Here is a 15,582-nt window from a genome sequence, read left to right as displayed (position 1 = left end):
TTATTGAAGCATTTCAAATGTTGAAAGATGTGGACAGAGTAGATATTGAAGGGTTGTTTCCCATGGTGGAAGATTCTAGCACAAGAGGGCACAACTTTAGGACTGAAGGGTAAACTTGCATGAACAGAGATGCAGAGGAATTTCTTCTATGGAATTTGTTGCCACAGGCAGTTGTGGGAGTCAATTTAAGGCAGAGATTGACAGGTTCTTGATTAACCGAGGCATCAAAGGTTATGAGGAGAAGTGGGTCTGAGGGAAAAAATAAATCAGCTCATAATTGAATGACGGGGCAGACTCAATGGGCAGAATAGCCAATGTCTGCTCCTATGTCTTATGATCGTCTAGTCTAATTAGGAATTATTCCATTGCTTCAATATTCTACTTTTTACTTTTGCATAATTTGTTTTCACCTTCAAGTTCATTATCATCCGACTGCAGAAGTGCAAGCCAAAGAAACAGTGTTCTCTGCTGCTTTGTGCAAAAACATGCACACACATGCAAACAAAAATAAAAATAAATATTAAATAAATAAATAGATAGATAAAAATACAGAAATATTGCTTGATAAATAGTATAATCTCTTAAATATTGATTTATCTTGGTTCTTTGAAATTCATTTCCATGTGGCAATGTTGCTTATTATCGCATTAGTTTGACGTGAAGTCAACTGAAAGAGTCCATAAGAAGTTTCCATCCATACTCAAAAAGTTACGGAATGAAACAATTAAACAAACCTATGTTACATTAGAGGACTTTGAAAATAAAATGATGGCAGCAGAAGAGAAAAGAGATAGGGTAACAACCAATATGTGAGTTTAATAATTTTTCACAAAAAAATGACCATGTAAATGTGAGAATTGGTGCAGCTAATTGACTGGTAAATTGTTGTATTTTCAAAAAATTGCCAATGAATATATCAATTCCTACTCACAGAAATTTTTGTTGTTATATATCGAGACTTTTGCCTTTTGCCAACAATAAGAACGTGATAAATATGAAACTTTCATGTCCTTTTTGGCAAATATGCACCTCAATTATCTTTAACAGAGTACCAACATCAGATTTGCTGCAACATTTCATTGTCTGCTCAAAATTCTAGCATTGCAGTTTTTGAGTTTCATTGCTATGGACTATTTGACTGATTATTCAGTGAATCAAAATTCATTATATCCCAGAGGCGTATGCCTTCTAGAACCTTTAGGCTACATCTATCCTATTTGTTGACAAACAATCTGCAACAGAGAAAGAAAAATTTTATTTAATACGTCCAATTTGAACTGAGATGGAAGAACAGCATTTCAAATACACCATAGAACACTACAGTACAGAAAATAGGCCTTTCTAGTCTGTGCCAAAAACAATGTATCGCTAGTCCCGCTGACCTTCACGCATTCTATAACCCTCCAGACCTATCCATGTATCTATTAAGTTTAGTTTTAAAACTTAAGAGTGAGCCCGCATTTACTAAGTCAGATGGCAACTCTTTCCACACTCCCATCACTCTCTGAGTGAAAAAGTTCCCCCTAATTTTCCCCAAACCTTTCCCCTTTCACCCTAAAACCATGTCTTCTTGTATTTTTTCTCTCTTAATCTAAGTGGAAAGAGCCTACTTGCATTTACTTGCAGAGTAAATGCAGGTTGTAAACCTCTATTAAATCTCCCCTCTTTCTTCTACACTCCAAGGAATAGAGTCCTAACCTGTTTAATCTTTCCCAGCAACATCCGAGTAAATCTTCTCTGCACTCTTTCAATCTTACTGATATTCTTCCCGTAGTTTGGCGACCAGAACTGCACACAATACTCCAAATTTGACATCACCAATATCTTGTACAACCTCACCATAACATCCCAACTCCTGTACTCAATACTTTGATTTATGAAGGCCAAGATGGCAAAAGCTTTCTTCACCATCCTGTCTACCTGTAATGCCACTTTCAGGGACTTATGTATCTGAATTCCCAGCTCCCTTTGTTCCTCCACACTCCTCAGTGCCCTACCATTTACTGTGTGTGTCCTACCCTGGTTTGTCCTTTTAAAATGCAACACCTCACATTTCTCTGCATTAAATTCCATCTGCCACCTTCTAGCCCATATTTCCAGTTGGTCCAGATTCCTTTGCAAGCTTTGAAAACCTTCCTCACTAATCACAACACCTTCAATCTTAGTTTCACCAGCAAACATGCTGATCTAATTTTAAACATTATCATCCAGATCATGAATTTAGACAATAAACAACAATGGTCCCTGCACTAATCCTCGAGGCACACCATTAATCACAGGCTCCATGGATACCTAGTGTCTGAACCTTCTGGACAAGCCTCCTGTGTAGGACCTTGTCAAGGGCCTTACTAAAGTCCATGTAGATAGCATGCACAGTTTTTCCTTCATCAACTTTCTTGGTAAGCTCCTCGAAAAACTCTATAAGGTTAAACATGACCTACCATGCACAAAGCCATGCTGCCTATCTTTAATCATCCCCTTGGCTGTCCAAATACTTGTATACCTGATCTCTTAGAACACCCTCCAATAATTTACCTACGCTGACATCAGGCTCCCTGGCCTGTAATTTCTTGGTTTACTTTTGGAGCCTTTTTTAAACAATGGAACAACATGAGCTACCCTCCAATTCACCAGCATATAAATATTTCTGCCAGGGTCCCTACAATTTCTACATTCGTCTCCCTCAAGATCCCAAGGAATACCATATCAGGTCTGGGGAGATTTATCTACCTTTATTTGCTGTAAGACAGCAAGCACCTCATCCTCTTTAATCTTCATAAGTTCCATGCCACTACTGCTTATTTCCCTTCCTTCCTTATATACTATGCTAGATTCTTGAGTAAATACTGATGCAAAATAACTATTTAAGATCTTCCCCATCTTGTGAGGCTCCACACATAGACAACCACACTGATCTTCAATTTTTGTCCCTTACTCTCCTTTTATTCGTGACATACTTGTAGAACTCTTTCAGGTTTACCTTCACATTGTCTTTTTTTTGACTTCTTAATTTCCTTCTTAAGTATTTGCTTACATATTCTATTGTCTCCAAGTACCTCATTTGCTCCTTGTTGCCTATACTTGCTATATACCTCTCTCTTATTCTTTTATTTTTATTTATAATTTTAAATCATACAACATTAATTATAACATATTCATACAGATATCATATAATTAAGTAAACCACCCCCCCCCAATTCCCTCATCCACCCCACTAACACCCTCCCTCCTCTCCCTAAGAAAGAAAAAAGAAGATCATCACTTTAAAGACAACAAAAATCAATGTTTTAGCTGCGGAGACCAAGACATCCAAGAATTTTTAAATATGGGCTCCATAATTTTACAAAAAAATGATATTTATCCCTCAAATTATATGTTATATTTTCTAAAAGAATACAGGATTTCATTTCAACATGCCATCTTTGCATTCCTAAAACTAAATCAGATTTCCAAGTAATAGCCAAAATTTTTTTTTAGAAACAGCCAAACCTAAATGTAAAAATTCAATTTGTTACATAGTCAATCTCAATCCTAAAGCAATCAGCTTAATGTCCCCTAATAAAAACAACATTGGATCAAACGGTAAACTCACTTTTAATACTTGCTCCAAAAACAACTTAACTTGTATCCAAAAATTCTTAACTTTAGAACAAGTCCAAGTCAAATGAAAAAAAGTATCTATCTCTTGTCCACATCCAAAACACTCTTCTTAACCAGATCGCCTTGAAAACCAAGGTTCCCTATAAGTTAACTTTGCCTTTAATCCTAATAGGAACATGCAAACTCTGCACTTTCAAAGTTTCGCCTTTGAAGGGCATCCACTTACAGGCCACGTCCTTGCCAGAAAACAACTTATCCAATCCACTCCTCCAAGATCCTTTCTCATTTCCACAAAATTGGCCTTTCTCCAATTTAGAATCTCAACTCAAGGATCAGACCTATCCTTAACCATAATTAACTTGAAACTAATGACATAATGGTCACTGGACCCAGAATGTTTGCCCATACATACTCTGTCTCCTGCCCTGTCTGGTTCCCTAATAGGAGATCAAGTATTGCATCCTCTCTCATTGGTACCTCTATATGTTGATTTAGAAAACTTTCCTGAACACATTTCATGAACTCCAAGCTATCCTATCACAATTTTCAGTTTCTTACATCAATCTGCTATCTCTTTACAGCTTTGTGCCTTCAATTCTCTCTGACTATTGGGCGGTCTATAATACAACCCTATCGTATGGGTTTCTCAACTCTACCCATATGGCCTCTGTAGTCAAGCCCTCTGTGCTGTTCCATCTAAGCACAGCTGTGATATCTTCCCTGACTCTCCTCCACCTTTCATCCCTTCCCCTCTATCACATCTGAAGCAACGGAACACCGGAACATTGAGCTGCCCTTCTTGCTCCTCCTACAACCAAGTCTCACTAATAGCAATAATGTCATAATCCCACATGCCAATCCACGTGCTAATCTTGTCTACCTTTCCTACAGTACTCCATGCATTGAAATAAATACACCTGAGAACATTTCTATCACTTACAAACCTTTGATTTCTGTCTATACATGCAGTACTCTCATGACCTTTATTCTTTTCCACTTCACTATCTACTCTTAACACTCTGCTTTCCCTCCCACTGTAAATCTAGTTTAAATCCAGTGTTGGGTATAAGCCCACCCTCAGTATATAAATATACACCCTCCATATATATATATATATATATATATATATATATATAAATCCCTGTGTGTCAGTAGCCATGTTAGTCTAATAGAAGTAAAGGATAAGAAAGTATCTGGTTGACTAAAAGGAACTTATTAATAGGTTCAATAGGTAAAATATTGGTTCAGGCTCCAATATATCAAAATAAATTAATTCCTTTCACATGTAATAATAGATTGTTAAGAAATTGGCAGATTAAAGGAATAAAGTTATTGCAGGATTGTTTTGAAGATGGTAAATTTTTATCATTTAACCAACTTAGAGAGAAATTTGGAATTTCAGGGAATTCTTTGTTTATTATCAAATTAGAGCCTTTGTGAAAGAAAATTTTGGAAGAGAAATGAAAATTCCCAAGTTAATGAAATTTGAGTTTATGATTTCTCATTTTTCAGATAAGGGTTTTATTTTGGAGATGTATGCGTTGTTACAGGATACTATGAATAAAATAAATTTAGATAAATCTAGGATTAAATGGGAAAATAATTTAATTTGTGATATCGATCAGACCGACTAGGAAATAGTGTTTTGAGGGTGTGAATAAATTGTTTAATGTAAGATACAGTGTGATTAATTATAATTTTTTGCATCAGTTAAATTTAACCCTTGAGAAATTGAGAAAATATGGATTTAGTAACTCAGAGTTATGTTTTAGATGTGGATTATGTGTTGGAACTTTTTTACATTCTGTTTGGCTTTGTGATAAATTTCAATCATTTTGGTATAAAATTAGGGAATTTCTTCAAAATTTATTTAAAATTCAATTTTTATTAGATCCTAAAAAAATTTTGTTGGGTTATATTGTTCCATTTATGGACTTGGGGTTAGTTAAGTTTCAAACAGCATTTCTGTGTTTAGCATTGACAGTAGCGCGTAAATGTGTGCAACTTCTTAGAAAGATGAAGTTGAGATAAATGTAAATCGTTGGCATAATGAGTTAAGGTTCTGTATTTATATGGAAAAAAATAACATATAATCTGCATGATAATTATGATTTTTTTTTGTTAAGATGTGGTCACCTTATTTGAAATGTATGAATTTAGTAATATCTTATACTGTGATAAATATTTTCTTTAATGCTTCCCTTGTGGGGTCTGTTGGGGGGGAGGGGGTGGGATAGTTGTAGTTCTAATTTTTATATAATGGACTTTGTAAGAGTTTTTGTTTGGAAAATATTAAATAAAGTTTTTTTAAAAAAGAAAGCATCTGGTCTGAGTCTTAATTGTGTGAGTGCATACACAACAGTGGCAACGAGGAACGAAACGAACCCTACACATACTCCATATACCAACTGTGAGAAAGAAAACGACTATCTAACAATCCCAACAAATTTCCGCCAAAAAGATCAAGGTGAATGTGTACCAAGATGGCGGAGGGCAAGTTCGGGAAATTCAAAGTTGGGATAACTACGTAGAACAGTTTAACCACTACTGCTTAGCCCACAATATTGTGGAAGGTCCAGTAAACCACAAACGTGCCCTCTTCCTCAGTATAATGGGGAGCAAAATATTCAACCTCCTTACGACTTGCTGTCCCTGGAGGATCCAGGGATGAAGACATTCAACAAATTATGCACAGCTTTAAGGAACCATTTAAGCTCCAAACACCAGTTATGGCAGAAAGGCAACAATTCTATGAAAGGAGACAAGGACCAGGAGAAACAGTAAGTGAATACCTGGCATCTTGCGCAAACAGGCACTGCAAGACAGATTAGTGATGGGTCTGGCAAATCGCCAAGCAAGGCAAAAATTGTTAACAATGGATGAAGATGTTATGCTACAAATTGCATACACGACTCCCTGCAGCTCTGAAATGGCAGATAAAAACTTGGATGTGGGTCAACCAGACCTACTGGTCAGGAGGTCTCCCGCCAACAGTGCTTCCGTTGTTGAAAATACAACCACCGACCAGAAAACTGCTTCTTCAAAAATTCTAAATGCAACTATTGCAAAACAGAAGGACATATCAAAGTTTAATGTCCACTTCTAAAGCATAGTTGGCCTGCAAATAAACAGGCAGCTAAAGTCAAAACAATTGCAGAGAGAGAGAGGCAACCTAGCAACAATGTTGATAACAGCCCAGGAGCTGCAGCTGGATGCACATCTCACAGATAAAGCTATCAGGGATACTGCTGGCTTCCCTGACAACCCACATCCACAAGAAGAGCATTCCCTTACCTTGACTGCCATGTCCAACTCTCTAACTCACTGTCTCACTAACACTCTCTAATTATCTCCTTCTATCGCTTTTTCTCTATCTGACACTACTGTTCCTTATGAATTTTCACAACTCTCTGCCCTAATATACTGGTAGTCTAACTCTTGGGGGAGGCAACAAAAAAAAAGATTTAAAAAAAACCTGTTTTGGCCAATTGCACAAAACTTTGAAAAATTCCTCCCTGACTCCCTCATGGCAGTCAAGCAGAGCTCCAGGAGATCACTGAAATTTGTGATACACTACACTACCAGCAAATCTTATTCTGGAGGAACTCAACAGGACTGTAAGAAATCAACATTCACTGATTTTTCAGTTTGTCAGGTCTCACTGTCGGGCCCCACCTTCGGGACTCTCTGGGTCTCACTGTGTCCAGGCCTCTTGAAGTCGCATTCCTTGCCGGAACTCCGTCGGGGCTCACCTAATATGCTTCATCTGCCCTGCTTTTGTGAAATCTGTGGAAGAGACATTTATAAATTGGGCTGGGTTCCTCCAGCTTCCTGCTGTGTATTGGTGTAAGATTGACAGAGCCCCTGGACAAGTAACATAACATTCCACCAATACCACACCAAAGAAACTTCCCCAAGAATCACAGAAATATAAAATAGTAGAAAGACAATGTTTGTCCTGTCAGTTCTCTGCCATAGGATATGGCAATTGAATGTTGCTAACTTTAAATGAATACTGAAGCTGCAATCTGAAAAACCCAACACCCAACCCCAACCAACCAATTTTCCCCTGCAACCGTGTCTGCCTGTCCTGCATCAGACTTGTCAACCACAAATGAGCCTGCAGCTGACGTGGACATTTACCCCTCCATAAATCTTCGTCCGCGAAGCAAAGCCAAAGAAGAATAAAAGTATGTGGTTTAGATTGTGGAATTTTACAAAGGAGTCACTTCCCAGCTTTCTCTGCAAGAGAATTTTACTATTAAAAAAATTGGAGGCCCTTTATCATGTCTTCTCAAGGAATTCACTCACTAGTAATTATGTTATGCATTTGAGTGAAACACAAACCTCTGCCGACTGTGATTGTAGTCAAAACACAGATGCTGGAGGAGCTCAGCATTGCTGCAAGACCTGCTGAGTTCCTCCAGCATCTTTGTGTTTTTATTATGCACTCCCATCAGATCAGGGTCTGCCCCTGCAAATATTTTTTTTTCCCCTAGGTTATTGTATTATTTATCTTTATTGCATTTTTGATGGTATGAGCTGAGGGAGTCCAAGTGATATTTGGAATTGCTTCGAATAAACTCAGTATTTAATTTTTTTTAAAGTGATGTTTGTTTTAGATGGAAGAAAACAAGTTAAAGGAAAGAATGAATAAGTTTAACTCTTCAGTGTTGTTAATTGAAGACCAATCTACAGGAAAGGAGACACTACCCAACCCTGCAGAAGTGGTTGAGAAAATAACAATCAAACAGAAAGTCGTCCGGCAAGAAGTGTCAAAGTGAAAAGACAAACAAGATGAAGTGGATGGAAGGGGTCTGGCCAAACCAGCAGGAGTGCAGGTTCAATTGTGAGGACAGCTGTGAGGTCGTGGAATTAGATGATTGCCATTATTTGACTACAAGATCAGCTGTGAGCATAAGAGTGAACAAAAGCTGAATCAAATCATGCATTAATTGCCAGATGACTTGCTCGTTATGGCTGGGGATTTTGCTTTCTATTGCAACACCATGTTGCATTGTCTCAAACTCAGAATTGCCAAAGCCTACCACCAAGCCTTTGTGAAAAGAATTAATCTGAGTCAATAAAGATTGTCTATGATATTTTTGGTCTTATATTATATGTGGCTGTTACAAAGAAGGCCAAAAAAAGCACAAAAGATGGAAGATTTAAAGGCACCACGATTAGTGTAGCAATTAGCACAATACTATTACAACACCAGTGATCTGGGTTTGATTCCTGCGCTGTATGTAAGGAGTTTGTACATTCTCCTTGTGTCTTCGTGGGTTTCCTCTGAGAGCTCAGTTTACCTTCCGCCTTTGAAAATGCTTGGGGGTTGTAGATTAATTGAGTTATTGGGCCAGAAGGGCTTGTTAATGAGGTGTATGTCTAAATTTTTTTTTTAATTTAAAACTTCTTCCAACAGCTATGATTCACCACAGTCTAAGTTCTGTGAGTTTAAGAAATGACAAATAACAAAGATCACCACAGTTGGCAAAGGTTGGGTGATAAGATTTTAGAAGGGGAAAACTGTTGGTATCTCAGTTTGTAGTGATAGAGTCCTACAATGAGGAGTTGGAGCCAGAGTGTGTAGCCTCTGGGACTGTTGCATCTTGGGTAGATTTAAGATGGATGCCTCTACATGAGGTCTGGTCTGTGTGTGTTCTGTCTCAGTGCTGTTTGCATAGTTAATAAATCTAGCTGATTTGAAAAGAACCCGTTTATTGTTATAAAAGAAACATCACATGGTACCAGGAGTGGAAGAAACAGCCTAGTTCTGCTGTGCACAGGAGTAAAGAAAAAAAAAATTCCACAGTGTGCATAGTGAGTTACAGTCAGTATCAGTAGAGAAAATATGGAGAGTTTAAAAACTCCTAATGCTGTAAAATGGACTGGAAATGTCAACCATGAGTGGAGGCTATTTAAGCAAAGGTTTATGCTGTACCTGCAAGCCATTGGAATCAATAGCGAACCAGATACACTGCTACTTACTATGCTGGGACCTCAAGCACTAGAGGTTTTCAACACATTTATTTTTGCCGAGGCAGAAGACCAGAGCAAATTCGACAAGGTTATCAAGATGTTTGATGAACATTGTTCACCAAAGTAAAATGAAACCTTCGAGAGGTATGTGGTTCATTCATGCATGCAGCTGCAGGGAGAGCACTTTGATACTTTTTTAACAGACTTAAAATTAAAAGCAAGAGCATGCAATTTTGGATTGGTGGAAGATTCAATGATCTGTGATCAAATTGTGTTTGGAATTAATGATAAGGAAGTGAGAGAGAGGTTGGTGCAAGAGACAGAGCTTACCTTAGCTGGAGCTGAGAAGGTATGACACGACAGTGAATTACCTCTGCAACATGTGAAAAAAAATTCAGTGCTAGTGTAAAAGCCAGTGAAAATGAAGGCATAGTCGTAACCACAGTGTCTGGACACACACACACACGCACGCACGCACACACACACACACACACACACACACACACACACACACACACACACACACACACACACACACACACACACACACACACACACACACGCATAAACAAAAAATGAGATACAGAAACCAAAAAAAAGATGGAGAGACATTAAATTGTGAAGGATGTGGCACTAAGCATGCACCAAAGCAATGTCCAGCTATTGGGAAAGTCTGTAACAAGTGTAAAGGGCAGAATCGCTATGCAAAGCAATGTTTTCCGAAAGGGAAACTAAACAGAAGTAAAAGTGAACACACTATAGAAGACACTGTATAGAGGACATTGTGATACAATTTTCGTGGGCAAGGTGGTGCAGGAAATTAACATTGTCAAGCAGGATAAATGGACTACAACATTGCATACAAATGGAACAAATATTCCTTTCAAGTTAGTCACAGGGGAAAAGGTCAATTTGATCTCTGAGTGTGACATCGGGGCAATGAAGATAAAGCCGTACATTCATCCAAACCCTGTCCTGCTCAAAGCATACAATGGTCAGAGCATCAATATGAAAAGTACATGTAAACTCAAGGAGAAAATTAAAGATAAAGAGCACCACTTCAGGTTCACAGTAGTCTCAGATAGACGTGAAAACTTAGACCTAGTCAAGAGGGTGTATCACATTAACAGTGTCCATGCATAGAATGATTGGATCAATTTCACAGTATCTTCAAGGAATTTGGAGTTCCACCATTCACCTATAAGATACAGTTAAAGGAGAACATACAGCCAGTAGTGCATGCCGCAAGGCTGGTTCCAGCTCCACTAAATGAAAATCTCAAGTAGATACTTAACCAAATACGGCACTAGGGCTCATAAAGAAAGTGGGGGAGCCCACAGAGTGGGTGAATTCAATGATGTGCATCAAAAAGAAGAATGGTGACCTATGCAAGTGCATGGACCCAAAAGACTTGAATGCCAATATTAAAGAGGGAACATTATCAGATTCCAACCAGGGATGAAATTATAAGTGAGATGGCCAGTGTAAAGTTTTTCACTAAATTGATGCATTCCAGGGTTTCTATCAAATAAAACCGCATGGAGATGGTGCAAAATACTGAACATTTAATACACTGTTTGGCTGATACTCTTGTACGAGGATGCCTTCTGGTATTTCCTCAGCTCTGGAAGTGTTGAACAGGACACTGGAGCACATCATAGAAGGCATAAATGGGGTATGTGTGTATATGGATGACATGATCCTATGGGGATCCACACAATGAGAGGCTCATCAAAGTGCTACAACACATCCAGAAGTATGGATTAAAGTTAGAGAAAAATGTCAGTTTGGTGTGAAGGAAATCAACTTTTTGGGAGATAAATTATCAGAGGTAGGTGTGGAGTTAGACAAGAACAAGATTAAAGCAATTTTAGAGATGCCCAGACCCACTGACAAAAAGGCATATTGAGAGTCCTCGGAATGATCAATTTCATTGGTAAATTCACAGCAAACCTGTCTTCCAAAAGAATGTACCTAGGGAAGTTGTTACAGGACAAATGTGAATTCAAGTAGACAGACAACCACGAGGAAGAATGGGGATGACTGAAGACCGTTCTAACTAATGAACCAGTGCTTTTGACCTCCTTTGATGTATCCAGAAAGACAAAAATATTAATGGATGCTTCAAAAGTTGAAATAGGTGCCATACTACTTACTATAGGACAAGATTGGAGGCCAGTAGCATACACATCAAGGACGATTACAATATCTGAATGTCGATATGCACAGATCGAAAAAGAGTGTCTAGGTCTGGTCTATGGATTTGAGAAATTCCACAGTTATGTATATGGTTTACCAACATTCGTTGCAGAGACAAATCACAACTCATTAATAGCAATAATCAAGAAAAATCTCAGTGAATTGTTGCCAAGAATCCAAAGACTGATGATGAAGCTTTGAATTGGTGTACATGCCAGGGAAACTTATCATGTTAACTGATGTGTTATCCAGGGCAACGATGCAGAATGAAGCACACAATGAGAGTTCCATGTGAATCTGATCACTGAATCTCTTCCCTTATCTGTCATGAAATCCAAGCAGATCACAGCCAAAAACTGAAAAGGACACAGTTCTACAGAACTGTAGAACTGGTAGAGAATGCAGCAGAGCAGCAATGGATGGAGTTTCTGCAAGATATGAGGAAGGTGCAGGATAATTACATACCATAAGGGGAAATATTCAAATGGAAAAATGTCACAACTGTGACTGAAAAGGGAAGTCAAAGCCAACATAAAAGCAAAAGGGAGGGCATACAAGGGAACAAAAATTAGTGGAAAGATAGAGGATTGAGAAAATTTATTAAAAATTTGCAGGTTAACTAAAAAAAACTCATAAAGAAGGAAAAAATGAAGTGTGAAGGTAGAAGAGCAAATAATATCAGAAGATGCAAAAAGCTTTGTTGAATATGTAAAGAGTAAAAGAGAAGTGAGAATAAATACAGGACCACTAGAAAAGGACAATGGAGGAATAATAATGGGAGACAAGAAGATGGCAGAGGAACTAAATGAGATTTTGCATCAGCCTTCAAAATGATAGACATTAGCTGTGTCAAATGGTATCAGGGAAGGGAAGTGAGTGCAGTTATTATTTCAAAGGAGAAGATCCTCAGAAAGCTGAATGGTCTAAGGGTGGATAAATCTCCCAGACCGGATGGATTGCACTCTCGAGTTCTGAAAGAAGTAGCGGTAGAGATTGTGGAGGCATTGATAATGATCTTTCAGGAATCAATAAATTCTGCCATGGCCCCAGAGGACTGGAAAATTGCAAATGTCACCCCACTATTCAAGAAGGGAGGGAGGCAGCTGAAAGGAAATTATAGACCCATAAACCTGATGTCAGTAGTTGGGAAGATGTTGGAGTTGATTGTTAATGATGAGGTTACGGCATACTTGGGGCCACATGACAAGAAAGGCCATAGGTTTCCTTAAGGGAAAATCTTGCTTGACAAACCTATTGGAATTCTTTGAAGAAGTGACAAATAGGCTGGATAAAGGATATACAGTAAATGTTGTGTATTTGGACTTTCAGAAGGCCTTTGACAAGATGCTGCACATGAGGCAACTTAACAAGATAGGAGACAAAGGAATGAAAGGAAACATACTAGCATGGGCAGAGCATTGGCTGATTGGCAGGAAACAGAGAGTCAAAATACAGGGATAATATTCTGACTAGCTGCCAGCTGCTAGTGGCATTCCTCAGGGGTCGGTGTTGGGTTTCTTTTTATGCTATATATTAATGATTTATGTTATAGATTGAATGGCTTTGTGGCCAAGTTTGCAGTTGATACAAAGGTAGGTGGAGAAGCAGTTAGTGTTGAGGAAACAGGGAGGCTGCAGAAGGACTTAGATTAGGAGAATGGGCAGAGAAGTGGCCAAATGAAATACAAGGTTTAAAAGTCATGTACTTTGGTAGAAGAAAATAAATGGGCAGATTGTTTTCTATACGGGGGAAAAAAAATGAAAATACCCAGATGTCAAGAGACCTGGAAGTCCTCGTGCAGGATAGCTTGAAGGTAAACTTGCCTGTAGAGTCAATGGTGAAGAAGATGGCATTCATTTAAAGAGGAATAGAATATAAGAGCATGGATATGATGTTGAAGCTTTGTAAGGAAATGGTGAGACCTTATTTGAAGTATTGTGAGCAGCTTTGGGCTCCACATTAAAGAAAGGATGTGCTGACATTGAAAAGGGTTCAGAAGGTTGATTCTGGGAATGAAAGGGTTATCATATGAAGAGCGTTTGAAGGCTCTTGGCCATATTTATTGGAATTTAGGAGAATGAGGGGGTATCTCATTGAAACATTTTGAATGTTGATAGGAGTGGGCAGAATAGATGGAGAAAGGTTGTTTCCCATGGTGTGAGTCAAGAGGGCACAATTTCAGGATTGAAGGGCACCCATTTAACAGATGTAGAGTAATTCCTTTAGCCAGAAGGTGGTAATTCTGTGGATTTTGTTGTGGAGGTCAAGTTATTGGGTGTATTTAAGGCAGAGCTTAATAGTTTCTTGATTGGCCAGGGCATCAAAGGTTATGGGGCTGAATGGGGAAAATGATTCAGCTCATGATCAACTGGTGGGGAAAACTCGATGGGCTGAATAGCCTTTTTCTGCTCCTATGCCTACTAGTCTAAAAATTGATTGCTACACTTTATAACAAAAATAAATACACACTGTTAAGCTTTTTTTAGATAATGTCCTGGTAAATATTGCCCTCCTACCAACTCTTGGTCTCTATTGCATGATGTTACACAGTTTTAACATTACAATTAAGTGGATGAGGATTGACAATTTGATTTTTTTTGTGGCATCACATCAAGATTATGATTGTTTCCAGAGACTAGTGGGTGCCTGGAATGCATTGCTGAGTTTGGTGGTGAAAGCTGGTACAATGGGACATTTAAAAGTCTCCTGGACAGGTACATGGATGCAAGAAAAATAGAGGTTTATGGGTGTGTGGCTGGGTACGTTTAGATTGCTGTGGAGTAGGTTTATGTAAATTGGCACTACATCATGGGCTGAAGGGCCCATTCTGAGCTACAGAGTTCTCTTTCTGTAACATATACTTAGGTCTTTTTGTCCGTAAACAATTAGATGTTGTCAATTAGCAAGATGCGTGACTTAACACAGTCTCTGATGGCTAGATAGCTCTGTTGTTACACTCTGCATTTTTTTTTTCACACCATCATGGAGCTTGTATCTTTAATACAGCCAGAAATTCAGAATATTTGATAGTACCATAAAATTGAATTAAAATTAAAACAGGCAGAATTAATAGTGAATGTAAACAAGTGCAAGTAATTGACTATTTATGAAACCAAACATTAATGTAAAGTATTAAAGCCTCAAAGTTCTAAAAACAGAAGATGCTGAAAAAGCTCAGCAGGTCAGGTAGCATCTGTGGAGAAAGAAAAACACAGTTAAAACTCCTGGTCAATAACCTTTTAGCAGGAAAAGATTCCTCCAGAGAAGCTGCCTGACTTGTGGAGGCTTTTTTCTGCTTTCCTGGTACCTTGTGTTGAAGTTGATGTTTATTATCATCTAGTCGTACATGTACAATTCAATGAAGCAGTATTCTCAGTTCCTCAGTGCAAAACATGCAGACACATAACCAGACATAACGCACATACAGACAAATGATACATATACAGTAAATATTGGGAAGAAGCTGTTTCTCAATCTGTGGTTTTGGCTTTGATACTCCTGTATCTCTTTCCCAACGGGCAAAGCTGAAAATTGCTACATGTGGGGTTCTGGGGATCTTCAGTGATTTTGCACACCCTCTTCAGAGAATAATCCTGGTAGATTTTATCAATATGGGGAGATGGGGGAGATCACACTGATCCTTTCTGCCACTCTTCTGGTCCTTCTGATTGACCTCTGATCTATTTCTCTGCAGCAATCACATTGTGATGCATCTGGTCAGGACACTCTTGATAGAGCTCCTGGAGAAAATTGACATCATGGTGACTGGTAGCCTTGCTTGTCCTTAGTCTTCTCAGGAAA

The sequence above is a fragment of the Narcine bancroftii genome, chromosome 1, assembly GCF_036971445.1.
Source record: "Narcine bancroftii isolate sNarBan1 chromosome 1, sNarBan1.hap1, whole genome shotgun sequence".
Classification (NCBI taxonomy): Eukaryota; Metazoa; Chordata; class Chondrichthyes; order Torpediniformes; family Narcinidae; genus Narcine; species Narcine bancroftii.
Note: the sequence above shows the minus strand (reverse complement) of the source record.